The sequence below is a fragment of the Mycteria americana genome, chromosome 1, assembly GCF_035582795.1.
Source record: "Mycteria americana isolate JAX WOST 10 ecotype Jacksonville Zoo and Gardens chromosome 1, USCA_MyAme_1.0, whole genome shotgun sequence".
NCBI classification, from domain to species: Eukaryota; Metazoa; Chordata; class Aves; order Ciconiiformes; family Ciconiidae; genus Mycteria; species Mycteria americana.
The window spans coordinates 99,546,388-99,560,142 of record NC_134365.1 but is presented as its reverse complement, the minus strand read 5'-3'; the positions used below and the strand labels follow the sequence as shown (position 1 = coordinate 99,560,142).

At 42.2% G+C, this 13,755-nt stretch overlaps 1 protein-coding gene across 19 annotated transcripts in view; it reads right to left on the bottom strand.

Moving 5' to 3' along the window:
* Positions 1–13,755, bottom strand: part of BBX (BBX high mobility group box domain containing) — a 154,053-nt gene that overhangs the window by 67,647 nt on the left and 72,651 nt on the right. Inside the window, exon 1 of one of the 19 annotated variants that reach the window (XM_075514889.1) lies at positions 13,635–13,738. The exons of the other annotated variants lie outside the window; for them this stretch is intronic. The gene's annotated coding sequence lies outside the window, so the exon portion shown is untranslated. Of the gene's footprint in view, positions 1–13,634; positions 13,739–13,755 lie in introns of those variants that run through there. 19 annotated transcript variants of the gene reach the window in all.

Below are 13,755 nucleotides of genomic sequence, written 5' to 3'. Positions count from 1 at the left end.
TTGTGTCCACTGTAGTTTTTCATATTTTGCCACTGAAAACGTCAGAATATCCCTCTTTTTAGCAGCGGAACATATTGCCAGCCACTCATCTGTGAATCATGCACTTACATATAGCAATGTTGATGCAGAACCCCATGACACTATGAGCTAGGAGTTCCCAAGTGCCATTAAAAGGTGCAATAGGGAAATCTGACTCCCTGCCTAAAGAATTGAGTTTTACTACATGAATTTGAAGCAAACAACCAGAAGTAGTTACCCTGACACTTCCAAAGTACTCATCAACAAGAGCCCCTGCACAGCAAACAAAACAAACCATCCGCTGAACCAAGTGCATGCAGAAGCTAAATAATACTTCCCCATCTTGTGTGTGTATCCTCCTCTAAAAAATACCTCAGAACTACCTCTCAGTAAAAATATATGCTTAACACATGCTAACTACCAATTTAAGGGATAGCTTAAAGATCTGCTACCCAAGTAAGGGGCGAATAAATGTATAAATAAATAAAACCAGCACATCACATCCACGTACCAAAGCCCACAGGAAGCAAGCACTGCCAGCACACAGTCTGGTCCCTCATAGCCTTCTGTTTACACTGTGTAATGTGACTTGATAATCCTGACAGGAGCATGGCTGACTTTCCAAGAAAATAATGCAAACATCAAAACAAACAACCTGGAGAGTGGTTAGCCAGCTAGATCTTTATAAAGCTGACAAAAACTGATGAAGTCTCACAGGAACTTCTCACCAGCAGGATAAAGAAGCTGGGCTAAGTCCTGGTCTTGCAGGTGAAGCAAGCAGAAGCTCTGTTGTTGACTCAGGAGAGGGGCATGAAAAGAGATTGAGCATTGTAACTGCAAGGCCACATCACATTCTAGGATGCCGCTTTCTAGAAGATGCCTGCTGGAGTGCTAATGTTTCAGCCTACAGGGGCAGAAGGGAAAGCTGTGACAGCTGCCCTTACCGTCAGGGTGAATGCCTCACCAGAACCATCTAACACAGCAGCACTCAGCAGCTACAGCCTGTATAGCTCCAGCCACGCTCCTACATATCCCACCCATTCAGCAATCACTAATTCTGCTTTTAGCTGATCTCTTGTGTGTTTCTTGTTGGTTAACTCACTGGCATTTTGGCAATATGCCCTTGTTTGCACCAGAAATGTGTGTAAGCAGCTGCCTCCCCCACAGACTCCAACAGCACAGAGCTGAAGGACCTTCAGACACTGCTTGCTGGAGGAAACAACTGAACCCCGAAGGAAGGAGGTTCAGAAACTTTAACCTACATTTTTAAATGGCATTTTCCTGGGCACGTATTAGATTGTTAGTTCCTCCCTGCTCGTCAGCAGTACCTGGCCCCCACCAGTTAAGGATGCCCTGTAACTTCGTAGCAGCTTGCCATTAAGCTGCACACTTTGCTGTCCCCATCACACCACTTCTACCTGGAGCACATTTAAACTTTGATTTCATGGCACCTGCTCCTCTGTTCATTTTCTGTAACCAACTCCTGTCTTTTCAGCGAGTATCATATGGCACATAATCGCACACCATTTCACCTATATCTTTGTCTGTGACTTGCAAAGCGGATCCAAATACACAGAAACAAATAACTTCGACTTTAAAAGAACATTAAAGTGTGGAAAATCAAGCCACAATCCAGTATCACGAAATACAAGTTTGACATGGTTTCTGTCCCACCATGACCTCTGCCATGTACCACACTGCACCATGCTCCCCATCTGTCTCTCTTCCTAAAGTGCTGAACCACCATTTGCTTTTGTTTGGGGTATTTTTTGACACAAATCGACAAAGTAGCTGAGTTACTGTTCAAGCAGGAACTTCAGCTCCTGTGGGTAAGAGATTTGTTAAGTCTCAGAGTTTGTTAAATGATAGAGATCTGCCTATTACTGCAGTCAAAGTACGTGGCATATTTCTGAGCAGAATAAATGCGCTACAAGTACGACATCAGCTACTCCAGCCCTTACCACTGACTTATCTAGTTGAGCTAATCGTATGGTTTCTGCCTACAGTCAGTCCTAAGTAAGATGAGTATTACTGGTAGCCTTCTACCCTGTCAGTGTGAAACTAAATTAATGTTTGAAGAGTGCTCCATGATCCTCCTTTACAAAGCTTAGCTGAAGTCTCAGTGCTATTTCAACAACAGCATTGCCTCTAGCTGGCACCTCTCTGCCTGCTGCCCTTCAAAAGATGAGCAAGAGAAAACTTCACAGGACTTAAGTGATCCCATGGTGTATTTTACGCATGTTCTCCCTCACCCCGAGGCCCTGCCTATGCTCTACGCTGAGCTTGGCAAGGCAGCACAGACCCTAGGCACCGGTCACCTTGCAAATCCCAAAGGGGCTCTCAGTACATTAGGTCTCTTCACTACTGCCCAGCTCACAAATAATTTTTGTTTTCACACATGAAGGCTAGGTACTGAATACCCAGTTACCCCTAAAATGAATTAACCAAAGCTCACTGCACATTAGTGCTGAAATAGAAACGTATGCTCAGCTCCAGGAATTCAAGTGATGTTCATTAGGCTGTTTTCTTAAATTGTGAACCATTTTACCCTAGTCATCACCCTGAAGCAGCAGTTTACTATAAATAAGCTTTTTAGCAAGATGGGTCGTTACCCTACCAGCTGAACCAGCATTTAGGAGATCCAAGACACAGAGTAAGATAGATCCTGGCTGTTACACAGGCACCATTTACTACAGAAAAGACACACAGTCGCTATTTGCTTCCACTTCAGAGTGAATCTCTGCAAAGTTCAACAACAAAAATCCTCCTGATTTAACCCCACTGATGGAAGGACTGAGGCTACAGACTAACTTCAAACTTTACTTCTACAGCATGGCCTGGAAGCCCCGGGCCCCTTAAGTATGTCAAGCTATATACTCTATCCTCTATGACCTTTCTTCTTTCCTGTAAAATAGGAGGTCATTCATAACATGAACAGATAAACTATTTCAGCCCCTATTTTTTAATACTTTTGCGTTTCCAAATCCTTTTTCCCCATTTTTGCTTATTCAAGTTCTCCTAAGTTTTGATCTACACTTCAGAGACTTTTTTGGTGTTCATTTTTTGCTGATGCCTCTCTCAGTCAAATGTAGGATTGGCATCATGAAAAAATGTTCATCACATGGGAGTTTTCCTCTTAAAGAATGGATGCTGACATAGTGTGATGAACTTGTTTTCCTTTGGATTGCTTCATCTGCCATATTACTACCCCCACACTTCATGGGCATTTCTGTCATAATCATTGATATATTCACATACAATTATGTAATTATGAGAGAAGCTGTCCCATAAAAAAAAATCCAGTCAAATGCAAAACACAGCTAACATGGACACTTTCATTCATTTTTTTTTAATATAAGATTTTGGCAAGATATAGCATAACCACTTAGACAAGACACTCCATGGCCAAGTGAATGCATGTATGATTAAATGACAGTGCAAGTTTTACTGACATTATTTACTTGTTGAGTGGCAAAACATCAACAGAATCCATTTAGTGGACTCTTCAGATTGTATTTATTTATCTGATTTTTTTCCCCTTGACACATCATCAATAGCACATTAGTTGCTTGTTTTGTATGGGAGATGGGAAGCTGGCAGACAGAAGCAAGCAAAAACACCAGTTCCTTCTCTCCCTCTCAGGGATCCCCGAGTGCTGGCAACCATCCCTACCAGCAAGCTTTTGAAAAGAAAGCTGGACATGGACCCTACAAGAACTGAAGCATGCGTTTAAGCTTGGCAATTAAATAGTTCCGTAGAAAGTCACAGAACAAGTCATAGGCTGTCTTTGCAGGATTTGGGGCTTAAAAGTATAGAAGATACACAGCACCCAAAGTACAAAGTTCGCAATAACTGGAATTTATGAACCATATCACACACACACGAAAAAAGTAATTTCTTCTACAGTATCAGTAAAAATATCATGTATCTTTTAAGGCAGATGTAATGGCTTTTAGAAGTTAGCAGGAGGAAAAACAATTAAAACCAGCTAACAAGATTTTACAAGATATTTCTCAGCTTAAAGATGACAAAAAAGTGACAGACACTAGGGAGAAAGTAGGAATATTCCAACAAGACAAAAGTATGGACAGCTTTGCTTAAAATAAGCCACATGTGCTTTATAACATCACCAGAGGATACCTGTCAAGGCTGACATTCATGATCCACTGACAGCAAGAGATACCTTCAGGGTGATGTTCTACACCTACCTTTAGAGCAGATACAGATCAAATGTTACAGAGATATTACACTAGTAAAAAAAAAAAATTTTTCTTCTTTTTTTTTTGTGTGTGTATGTGCTGGCTCTATTATTTCCTTTCTGGTCCTGGAAACATTAATCAAAGAATCACAGTTTTCTTGGATGTCTTATAATACGTATACCTAATAGGGCTTCAGAGAAAAAAAAAATTAAGATTCCTTAAGAAACGAGCTGGGGGGGGGGGGGGGGGGGAGAGAAGAATGATTGTTTAGCTTTTTACAGCATACATTTCTATTTCAATTACACAACTGTATGCAAGTCTTCATTTTTTAAGTGTTCATTAACAAGTGTTTGATGACCTTCACTGACATTAAGTTTTGTTTTCCTCCTTCCTATCTCCCTCTGTTATTTATAAAACCTCATGTAGACAGGTGACCAACTTCTGCGGTCCTAATTTTGGGACTATCTCACCCCACGGCTAATCTGTCACCGAGAATGCCGCTAGTGCTTGTACTGAAAAAGCTGCACTCACCAGGCATTCCCCAAACTACGTCCACAAACACCGAAATCCTTATAAAGGATCTTTAAAAGTAACAAAGTGCTGTAAGGCACATGTTGTAATATAGGCTAGAAAGAAATCCAAGACCTGCAAAAGCAGAACCCCAGAGATGTGAATTGCGACTATCGTGTTAGTCCCTGTTGGCAGGTTCTCCATGGAAGAATGTCTGAACTTCAGCAACGCTCATCTTATTTCCATGAGGACAGTGGAAATGAATTTCTGTTTTCCTGTTACCTTAAAACCACATTTCCTGGAGTCCAGCTGGGCCCTCAGCTGACTCCATGCAGATTACTGGTACAAAGGAGCAAAGGGAAAGTTTCAAGTGGATTTTCCACACTTTCTGCTCTGGTTTATGCTATCTAAGTTCTCTACTATTTTATAAAAACAAATACCAAAGTGAGAAAAGAAAACCAAACTATGACACTAATGGCTTTGTGTTTTGGGGGCTACTGAGTCAGTGAACTGAGCTGTTTCAACAAAGAAGCAGGAGACTGGGAAATGAGTTCATGTTCTCACAGGTCCAGTGGGCTGAAGAGGTATTTGAATTTTCAAATAAAAGCAAAAGGAGACTGCTGGCAGTAAAATACACCTACACAAATACAAAGGGTTTTTTTAAAAAAATAAATTTATTCTAGCTCTGGAATAACTGAACCAGAATATTTCTATAATGAAGGACAAAAACTAGTTGGCACTAATTACTGACCAGTCAGTGAATATATTCTTTATTGTTTCACAGTGGAAAGCCATTAATGAGCTTTCTAACTTTCGGAGATGTGATCATTTAATGGGGGACATGCTGAGACTCAATGGAGTCCTGTTTGCTAGCAGAGGTTTGGGATAGACTGTCACCACGCAAAACACTTAGCAACAAAGCAACAAGTCTTCCTTAATTTTTAATGACATGCTCTTCTATCTCCATAAATGATTTTAAACTATTCCTTATTCTCTTAAACTCAGATCTGAGTTGCTTGCTTTCTTTGTTCTCTAATACATAAAATTAAACCCCAAGATCATCAAAAGAATGCCAACAGCACTTTTTTGAATTTTTGGGATTTTGTAAGTGAATCTTTCATGCCTACCAAAGAGGAATAAGAGCAACATATAATAAAAGTCAGTAGATTTTAAAGTTCAGCTCTATTCTTTCTCTGCTCATTCACACATGCACAAAAAATAAGATGTTCTTTGGGGTTTCTTAATGCAAAGAAATCAACCACATTTTGTCTAGTACGAAAAGCACTTTATGTTGAACAACTGTACTCGCAATTAGCATGGTATCAGGATGCTTCAATTAAAAACATGGGGGGAGGGGGATAAATTTGTTACTAGTGTTCACTTGCCTTTTTTACGGGAGTATCATTTAGTTTTGCTTTTGGTTAATACTGTCATAGTTAATTCTTCAGAACTATTGGTCAGAATGGTTGTAAGGGCATTTCAAGTGTTAGCTCTCTCCAAATCTGCTTTTAAAATGGAAACCACACAGACAACAAGTACACAGGATGGCACAAGAAAACCTCACACTTAACAAGAAAACCTCACACTTAACAAGAAAACCTCATGCATTCAATAAATAGAAAAAAACTTGCCTATTCTGTGCAAGGAATATTCTGCCCTGATATGCTTGTGTCACCATTTCAGGCAACTGTGTTTCAAAAGATACTAAATGAACATGAGTCTTTCCATTAGACTTAAGCATAATATAAGAAATAAAGCTTGAAAAGTCATGAGGAGATATGTAATCTACTGCAAAGTCTTGTAATAATGGCTGATTTTAATGATTTCTCATTTGTTCTTCTTTCTAGATCTCTTTTTTCCCCCTCTTCATTTACAGAAGACAACATGAAGAAACACAATGAAATAATATTTTACTTTGTAGGGAGTTCTTCAGTCTTTAGGAATGTCCTCATTAAAATAAGTGAAAGACAGGCAAACCCTGCCTGCTACAAAATTGCCCTCAAAAGACACACTTAGGAACTGGATCCTATCACTACAGTGCACGAGTAAACTGATTAGGAAATTAAAAAGACAAAACTTAGCATAGATCTCGACTACTGGGTTTTCCTTATGCCCCTGCCAGAGAATAAACACGGCTGACTGGACCTTACTCGACCAAGTGAGTATTTCAACCTACGCTCGGCCTGAAATTCAGTATGTAACCCAAACTTGAGAGTGCTACATTAGCTGCAGTACTGCAAAACCAAGTTAAGAGTGTATCATGGTTAGGCTGCCATCAAGTGCTTGTTGTCATTAGGGCAAACTACTTGTTAAACTACAACTTGGTAGTTGTAGTCCAGAAAATATGCAAACAGTAAAAAGACAGGGAAAGATGGGGAAGAAAAAAGGGTGAAAAAAAGGCAAAGAAAAGAAAAAAGAAGGAAGAAAAAGGGCAAAGAATAATAAAGGAAAAGCTCTGTGAAAACTAGCATCGTTTACCTTGACAAAGACGAAATAACAGGCTTTGAATACATAAAAGGCATCAGCAAATAATCTATTTTCCACATCCACAATGCAGAGCACAAGCGGGTGGCCTCTGCTGACAGGAAGGAAAATGGAGGCCAAGCCCCGGAGACGCTCCCTCGCAGGCAGCAGCAGGGACGTGTCTGCCGGGGGGGGGGGGACCCAGCGCCCCGGGACCCCCGTGGCTGCGGCACACAGGGCAATGGCACTGCTGAACAAACTGCCCAAGCTGCTGTGTGTCGTCCCCCTCAGCCTACACGCTAAACGTAAACAAAGTTTTCATAATTAGATTAAATAAGTGGCACGTGGTATTTCAAACATGTAACTAAAATACAAAGTATTTTACAATGTATTCAGAATGCAAGTAGGATGGTTGGATGGGAGTTTGGACAATCTTTATAAAAACAACCACCCCCCAGTTCTCTAAAGTCTTTCATTATTTTGTTTTTTTCCCCCATTTTGATGGGGTTTTTTTTCCCCAGTCTGAATGCCAGGTAACAGCCACTTATTAGGTAAAACCAAATCAGTACATTTATCTAAAAACTTATCAGTGCTGGAAGGTACCAACTACCAGGCTTGCGGGAATTGGCTCCCGGACCTACAAAAACAACCTTTATAAAGAGAGAAACCGTTTAGGAAAGAGTCAAGCTTTTATTTTCTACTATGCTTTACCCTAAATAAACCTAATCTCTGAGAAAAGTCAGGACTTCAAACAGTAATTAATAATTTTTAAAAAATAACAAACTGACAAACACTTTTCAAACGGACTTGCTGAGGCCAGACACAACAGGTTCGGCTGTATTTTGGACCAAACTTTTAATGAAAATCTTGTGGATGAAACGGCAAGCCACCAACCCCACAGGAAACATTTGCTCTGTTTGGGCCACACAGCTTCCATTTGGCAGAAACATACTGCTTCCACATCAAAACAAAAGACTGTCCCCACTCAAAAACAATGCACATCCACAAACCCAACATCTGTTCAGTAGGTGAGCACTAAATCCAGGAGGAGGCGGTACGGGAAACACACCTGCCCGACTGGCACACCAATTTGGGAGCAGGAGGGGGATTCGCGTGCCGTGGGGGGCAGGTCAGGGAAAATGAGGAGGTGGCATCAGAAATGCTGCTGCTATGCAATGTCAACGGTGACCCGCGCCAGGGCTGTGACAAAACAGCTGGTAACTGCATCATGGCACTGGTACCCGCACAGGATAAAGGGGGGCTGAAAAGCAGAGTCTGGGGTGCTGGACCTAGCAGTTGTGCCATGGCCAGGCAGCCAGGGAGGCTGTGGGCAGGCAAGGGCTGTGGGGCAGCCTGTGGCAGGGCAACCTCCCGTCCGGCTGCCGCCCAGGGCACAGTGAGGGGGTACGGGTGTGTGCCCAGCGGCTGGTGCAGCTGCTGGGGTGCAGGGGGGAACAGGACCCACCAGCCGGTCAGGCACCGCTCCCACCACACTGAACCCACGGGTGAGGGGCTGGGCACGTTTGACTGTGTTAGGGCTCCTGCACTCATGTGCCAACTCTCCAGTCGTATCAAGCCACCACCCAGAGTTTTGGGAAGAGGGAAACGGCAGTAAATACCTGCTGGGGGGAAGAGGAGAAGCCACGCTGGCATTCGGCAGGTCTGCTGAGCAATGCCCTCGTAGGAGGCCTTCGTGGGCCCAGAGGAAAGCCAACGTGGTGCTGGAGGCTTTCTCGGAGCAGGCTCCCCACGAGGTCGGGGCTGGAGGAGAGGGAGGACGCAGAGTAGAAGCCGAGCCTGGGCAGCAGGTGAAGGGGTTGGAGGTGTTTACTTCCAAACCGGCCCCAGCCCCGGGGGTTCCAAACTGGCAGACCGGGGGAGGAGGGGGGGGAGCGGGCAGCGAGGGGGGAAGGGAAGCTCTCATCTGAGGCTCGCGCTTTTAAAAGTAAACTAAAAAAAAAAAAAAACCAAAAAAAAACCCCACAAAAAAACCCAAAACCACAAACAAACAAAAACCCAAACAAAAAACCCAACAACAAGCAGCACGCACCACGGAAATAAAACACCAGCCAACCCACCCAAACGATTTGCGGGCAATTGTCTCTGCGAAGCGGCTCGCCGGTGCAGTCGAGGGGGAGAGCTGCTCGTCTCCCCTGTGCCGCAGAGCGTGCGTCTCCGATGGAAGAGTTCGCCTTGCAGAAACAGGTTTAGGGGTGTAAATCACTAACAACTTTATTCAAACGCATTAATGTCTCTAAACAGGAGCCTCCACAGAAGGATGCAATTTAAACGGTTTGAAGTAACCAGCCATAACCCTTTTGTATTAACTTTTTTTTTTTTTTTTTTTTCAGATTGTGTGGCTTTCTTCCGGAGTCACTTGAAAAAAAAGTTGTGTGAAGACTCAGGTCTTAACCAAAACAGGCCTTTTTTTGCCTTGAATTTAAGTTACATTAGGACATTTGCTATTGTAGGATTCATTTCAGCCTTCAGCAGCTGCAGAAGCAGAAACAACCAAACAAGAAACCCAGCAAGTCACAGGCCACAGCTACACTTACTTCACCGAAACGTTGACCAGAGTCCAGTGACACACTCCGCTAGCCAAAATTTCTGCGTCATAAAGTGCAGAAGACAAGCATTTGTTAAGGTGAGAGCCACCTTTCCAGACACCAGGTACTAACCACCCCAACGTACCAACCGATTGCCACAGCAGGTCTGCCCACAGCCATGCGCATCCTCTGGGAAAATCCAGCTGGATTAGCCTAGCAGCTTCCTTTGCCTGGGACTCCTGGAGAGCAGGCAGGGGTTTCCCTTGCTGCATGCTCTGTGCAGTGCAAACGCAAAGGAGCCAGGCACTGGGGAGCAGCGCCAGGCCTCCCGCAAATGTAGGTGAAGTCAGTCACCCCAGGGATGGATACACTGGGACACCTGCGCTACTGAACCTGGCCCTGCTCCTAGGTGAAGGAGACAGGACACACCCAGCCAGAAAGCTTTGGCATCCTTTTGCTCCAAAGAAGTATTTCTTTTTGCTCCTACATCTGCTGCCACAACAGGAGAGAGTGCTGACAAACCTGGGAAGGTGAGCAGAATAAATACCTGAAATTCAAAACAGAGAGGAGGCAGAGCACAACCTACTTTACAATGCTTCCTCCCACGGAGAGGGGGATGATGACACCGTGCGCTACAAAAGCCCTCTGCTGACGCCAGAGCAATTTATCAATAGCACACTTTTCCTCCAGGAACACAAAGTAGACTGTGAAATGCAACCACCTCTCAGACAGGAGACAAGTGCTTGTCTGCAGAGCATCGCAGACCATCGCGACAGCACAATCCAGAAAACACTGACTTTTAGCAAGTTAAAGCAGGGGAGAAATTTTGACAGAGAGAATAGTTGCCCAACAGCAATGAAAACAAGGGTCCAGAACTGAGAGCGCATTCACATACACACCCCGAAAAATTTGCTTTGTGCTCCTGTGAGATCAGGACTACCCGAGCCTGCATGAAGAGCAGCTTTTTAGAAAGACAGCTGTCATACCTGTGTTTTGCCATCATTTTAATATTGTCCTAAAATGAAAATCTTTGTGATTTGTTAACTGGATCACCAAGGGGTTCCCTCTAGCTTTTACAAGTCGCTAAATGGTTAATCTCAGTGTAAAGAGCTTTAGAGCCAGCGAGATCACAGGTAAGATGGCCACAGGAAATACTTAATGAATTTCAGTGCATGGGTACTCCCACCAGCTCCCACGAGAGCATCTGCAGTTCAGCAACAGCTCCCTCACTGAAGGGCCTATCGGGTAAGAAAAAGTCAAACTGAAATTTTATACGAACAAGAGCGATGGCCTGGAGTTCTGCTCACAGCCTTTGGAGGATAAGACCCTCTGAAGGGGGGAGGAGAGGGCAAGTCAATCTTTTTGACTTGCCACTCTCAAAGCTTCATTCTTATCTTTGATTAGTAGGCATACAAATTGCTGTAGGGTCCAGTCACAGCAGAAACACAGCCAAGTGCTTTTGCGCAGTGTGGAGCAGCACAAAAGAGGAGACGTTCCTGCAGCAGACATCGCAGGGTAAGCACAGCTGAATGGGAAAATTGTTCGACTCTCCTTTTCGCCTCTTGTTGATTGTGCCCTAGCGTCTTCTGCAAAACCGGGACAATGTGGCTGTGTCCATCGCTACTGAAATCCATTCTAAGGTTTACCATGTGCGTAACGAAGCTTTCATAATAAAATTCAGTCATAATTACTACCAGTGTCAGGGGAACCATATACAGCTCTGTGAGCAAATGAAAGAATTAGTCCCTTAATACATATTTAATAGGCCATAAAACATCCTTCCACAAACCAGTATTATACTTTGTCTACTTTCGCTCTCTTCAACTCATGTACAATAGGCTAAGACAGTTGTCCACGCAACCCCTTGAAACAGCTGTACTACCCACTGCTCCTACAGAAGAATAATCAAATTAATGGCTACAGACAGTATTTACTCAGCTTTGCTCATTTTCAATATTATTAGCTCATAAATCATGGTAATGTAACTCAGAAACAACAATAAAGAGGCTACATGAAAATTTCAAATAAAACAGGCTTGTGCAATGATCACTGACAGAAATACCACAAGATTGACTTGATAATAAATTCCTAGCTACTATCATATTTTCTGCAGAATCAAATTGTCACAATCTCCTTCCATCCTCTACCCCTACGAAGAGATAAAGTAGGTAAAGCAAAAAATTAGTGAAAAGTGAACCCCTGGAGTCTGTTCCCTGCCTGAACGCTCCCCTACCAGACTCTGGGTTAATTTCCAAGCTATTGACCTAAAATAATATTAAAAGAAATATTAAAGCAACAACACTTTGTCAAAATTTGTTGCATCTCAAATTACGCGTAACCCAAGAAGGTAAACAGAATGCCAGGGTAGAGCAGAATTTTGTTAAAAAGCTGGATATAAATAAGTGGAAAACAAACAGATTTGCACACATTTATCAGTTATACAGGTATTTCTCTTCTTTCTAAAGGCAGCATTTTAAGCATCAGGAACAAGCTTTTAATGCAGGCTAGATTCCTTAGTGTAGTGGTTTAATTTGATCACAGAAGAAGATCCAGCTAAAGGAACTTTGACTCTCTTTTTGGAAACACCACCATCTCTCAGAACTATGCAGATCCACATAAAATCCTTTTGGGTCTATCAAAATTAGTAATGATTTTGAGAGCAGATGTACTATCTCAATACACAATTTTCAAGTGCCATCTAGTGGTTATTTTAATTTTTATTTCAATTTGATATTTAAAAATAACTTTCCCCACTTTTTAAATTTTAAAAAAGTTCATTATTTCTATCACTTCCTGTTATTTTATTATGCGACTCTTGGTCCTGCAATGGTAAGTAGATGCTTAAATTAAGCCTAAGTTTATGCATTCTGATGGACTGAATTTGGGCCAGAAGACAGCTGATTTCAGGACTAAGGAATTAAACAAAAATGGGGAAAAAAAAAAATCTTATCCATCTTATCCATAGAAACAAAACAAGGCAAAAATGTCAGTTCATTATTTAGAGCTTTTTCAGCACAACTTAACGACTTCTTATCATGAGAAAATTCTGACATGTTAAAATCTGTAAGTAATTAGGGCCTCAACTGAACATAGGAGAAAATCATGGGGAATAAAGCATGTTCTAAGCATTCCTCACACCAGATAAAGTAAAAAAAATCCACAGTGCCATATCAAGAGGTTTCTGTTTTACACTCAACCCAACCTGTGATCTTACATAGGCCCAAAACTTTGATACTCAGCTAAGTTTGGTGACTTAACATACTAGTCTCATAATGGTAACAATTACTTCAGGTCTTCTGTCTCTCACCTCAAATATCCTCTTATTCTCCAAGCATAAGGAATTGGGCTGATTAGGTATCCCGAAAAATGGCTAAACATGCACGCTGCAATACAGCGTGCCCAAGAGGACATCAAACCTGTGGTCCACGCCATGCAGACAACCTGTGCGAAACATGCAGAGCACATCAAGTCCTGAATTCAATGTGTATGGAAAGACACATATGTGATTCTATCTCCATCTGGAAATCCCCAGACACAAAATACAGAAGTCAGTGCCAGGTAGCCAACAAACCAATGAAAATATCTCGGCTTCTTTACAATGGACCTCTGAGAGCCTAAGACGAAGACGTTCTTCTGCTTCTGTAACATACTTTGATAGAGCTACAGTAATATACGTATAATTTTGTGTCTGTATCTCTATAGAGACAGTATTAGAACACAGAGTTTGAGACAGAGCCAAAGTTAAAAACATACCATTACCAAACATCATCATCTATTATTTTTCTACTGAAAGACTTGTTAGCTACCTTGCTGTGGCAGAACTAAATTCACTGGTAGCAGAATCAAATTCACTGAAAAAAATTAAAATAATAACAATAAAAAAAAGCTTGGCTCTTACTCATTCTGTCTTGAATCCAGATTTCAAAGCACTTTTATTAAAGGTGGGAACACTGATTTCTTCCTAATTTTTCCAGTTAGGAAAGAGTCTGAGAGAGATGAAATCTGTTGAAAAAAGGTCA